At 36.8% G+C, this 3,318-nt stretch overlaps 1 long non-coding RNA gene across 1 annotated transcript; it reads right to left on the bottom strand.

The window, feature by feature from the left end:
• Positions 1–429: 429 nt before the first annotated feature.
• On the bottom strand, positions 430–3,110 carry LOC139073852 (uncharacterized). The gene is made up of 3 exons (XR_011522937.1): positions 2,877–3,110; positions 949–1,003; positions 430–661 (listed from the first exon to the last, which is right to left on the bottom strand). It is a non-coding gene; the product is annotated as an uncharacterized lncRNA (long non-coding RNA).
• Between the last annotated feature and the right edge of the window lie 208 nt (positions 3,111–3,318).

Genomic DNA, 3,318 nt, shown 5'->3' with positions numbered 1-3,318 from the left:
CAGGGATGTCAATTTTTTTTCATATTGATATTTCCTTCTGGGATGAGGCAGTCAAGCTATGCTAAAAAACCAGTGTCCACATAAATCAAAATATTTTTTGAGAAGAAAAAAAATACTTCCTGTCGTTGAATGGATGCTACAGAAACATTGTAGAGGAGAATATGCCTTTTATTTCTAAGTGTAGAAATCTTCAATAAAGAATCAGATAAGTTCTTCCTTTAGAGATCTGGGAGAAAGTAGGTGTGATATACTGACTATTTTAAGTGGTGCAGAACTGAGATTGGGAGAAATCATCACTTTTGCCTCGTTCCAGATTAAAGTAGTCCAGAGCACCATCATTAAGCTTTGATAGCACAGGGATCATAATCTTAAAAGCAGATTAGGAATACTCACTACCCAATAGCAACAATCAAGCCATGACAACTATGCTTGAACTCTCCACTTTTATTTAATATCTCTAGGAAAATTGGAGAACATCAGGTTACTGGTGTCTAAGAAGTTCATGCGATTAAAGATGTCACCATCTCCAGTTAGCTCACTTCTTTCCATGTTTACTATTACCTACATATTACTTTTAGGACTTATTTTCCAACTGTGACACTATCTGGACTCATCTCTGAACGTTCTCCAGACTTCCTTCAGCTCTATTCAGTTTATGAGCCTAGAAAGAACAAAAGTAGAACAAACTCAATCCAGTGAACGTCTACCTAGTACATTACGGAAGGCTGGGTTTATGACTTCTCCTTGCTCTGCTGCCAAGAAGCTCTCCTAAGCTTCATCAAGACACACACAGAGTTATATTAATATATTCACAGAAGCACACACACACACACCCCACTTGATTTTTTCACATTGAAGCTTTCTTGGGTGAGAACCATACTTGACTAATTATACTCTGTGCCCATCCCCCACAACAAAAATTTCCAAAGAAAACAGTTGAAATCTTACCATTGCCAGTGTCTGGATGAAGCTGTCCTGAGAATCATGCAATAAGCAGCTCCCTCTGTGGGGGGGAAAGAAAGTGATTATGTCGTATGCAAGGCCTTTAAATTGAGGGAGAATTAACTCAGCTTATAATAAATCACTGTTGACATCCTCACTAAAGACTTCATGCTCTCCCAAGCCAGGGGGAATTTTTAGCTGGCCAAGAAGGAAACTCTACAAATGCTGGCTATTATTTGCATGTGCAACCTTCATATGGGAGCTTCTGAAGGGTTTTCCCTATACAGTCTGAATAAACTCCACAGAGAATAGCTACCTTACTAAAACAAACAAAGATTGATTAATAACTTATTGTTATATTTTACAATTGAGACTTTGGAAAATGTGTAACAGCAGGAGCCCCTGTCTTCACCTCTCCTGGTTTTAACTTACGTATTGGTCTTTCACTGAAGAAAAAATCAAAGTAAAAAGATTGGGGAGAGAAATCCCTCCTTTCATGGTTTGAGGAAGAAAGACATTTGTTTCCTTTGTCCTTTTCAAGCAATAATTACTGGTCTACCAACTTTTATGAAATTTTATATTCTTTATAGCACATAACTTGATGTCATATATTGTCTTATTTGCTCCCTGCAAAGTCCCAGAAGAAATAAAGGCACTTCCTGCGATGTATATTTTCAGGTAAAGGAAATTTAATCTGAGAAGTGAAGCGTCTTAAGGACATCTGGGTAAGAGAAGGTAGAGGCGGGAATTTATCTGAGCTGCAGTCCAGAGCCATTCTCGATCACATAGAAATACTTCACCAAGAGGATGTGTTTCTTACTTTATAGAATCAAATTTTTTACCAATGGTATTTATTGGAAACATAAAAAGTCTCCAAGTGCTGCTAAGCCTTCACTAGAGTATTTTTTTTCGCCCATATCTATTATTACCAACTTTGATACTAGCCATACAAGGTGATTTAGTGAAAACTGGATTCCTCTGTATTCCCAAAAGAGTTTGAGCCCATCTCTGGGTGAGATTAATACATTTCAGTGTTATTTTCTGGGGCGAGGTGGGGGAATTGATTCAGAATTTGGTATAAATTAAATGTGTATGAACAAAATTTGAAAGATGTTTCAAAATTGGTAAAATTTCCTTCACTTGATAGGATAATCCAGAGAATAGTAAGGAAAAGCCAGAATGATTAGAGGTCAGCCTGTATTAATTGGGTAAATTTGCCTATTTTCGCTTAATGTGATATTAACTTGAGCTAGTTTATCATGCCAGGACTTTAATAATTTTATTGACAGGCCATTTTGGATAAATTAAATTAAGTGACGTGACCATAGACAGAAAGACACATATATATTGTAAAAAGGGGCGTATGTAGAAATCTCAACTATTCACTTAGTTGAACTTCATGGTTTCTACTGTACAACTTCCAAACGCAAACAATGGATATCATTCAAATTCTGATTTTACGCAAACAAGTTAAGCAAACAAGTTAAGAAGCAAATTGAGTTTTTAAAAGATAGTCTAATTTTAAATAATATATATACATTTCCAGTTAGTTACAGCAGTTAAATGTAGGGTGTATGTAGCTCATTGAGTCCTAATTATTATTTTCTCTTGTGACACACTGTGGCATTTTGGGGAACTATTTTGGCATCAGGGCATTCCTAAGCATAGTCACTAGGGTCCTATTAATATAGTAGGGTATTTTTAACTTCGGATTCAGCTTTTGAAAACCACACTGCTTGAAGTGTCCCCTTACAGAAAAAAAATTATTATATTGAAACATGACCCCATCTGTGCATGTCTACCCAAATCTTTGGCCTATGAAATGAGCATTCAACTGATAGAGATAAATATGCATTTAATTTTGGTAAGAGCCCCCACACAAAATAAATTTTATATAACAGAAAGATTTTTATGTATCAGAATCATTTTCTTACCTCTTCTGGAGGGTCTGAGAAGCACTGACAACAGCACAAATGTGACATGAGTATTTAAAGAAAGGATGAAATTGCCAGAGATTGAAAACCACACTATGTACACCCAGCTCCAAATACCACATGACAGAATATGATGGGGCTACGCAGTCACAGCAGCAGGCTCCCAATTATGATTTGCTTGGTTGACATTTCTGTGTGTGTATGCGTGTTTCCTCTCTCTTCCTCTGCAAGGCATTCTACTCAGACAGCCAGGGTAACAAGTCAGACAAGTTCTCCTGCAAACAAACTCAGTACTGTTCATCAATCACTCTTTGCACTTTGAGAATTTACTTCCTCCTGAAAACCACTTGTGAAATGAACCATTTTTCCTCTTCTTCACCTTGGGGAATTAGAACCGAGGGAATCACCACGCTCATGGTTATATATTGACATTTTGAGACAA

This window comes from Equus przewalskii, chromosome 10 (assembly GCF_037783145.1).
Source record: "Equus przewalskii isolate Varuska chromosome 10, EquPr2, whole genome shotgun sequence".
Lineage (NCBI taxonomy): Eukaryota > Metazoa > Chordata > Mammalia > Perissodactyla > Equidae > Equus > Equus przewalskii.
The sequence above is the reverse complement of the archived record's forward strand: the minus strand, read 5'-3'. Positions and strand labels throughout refer to the sequence as shown.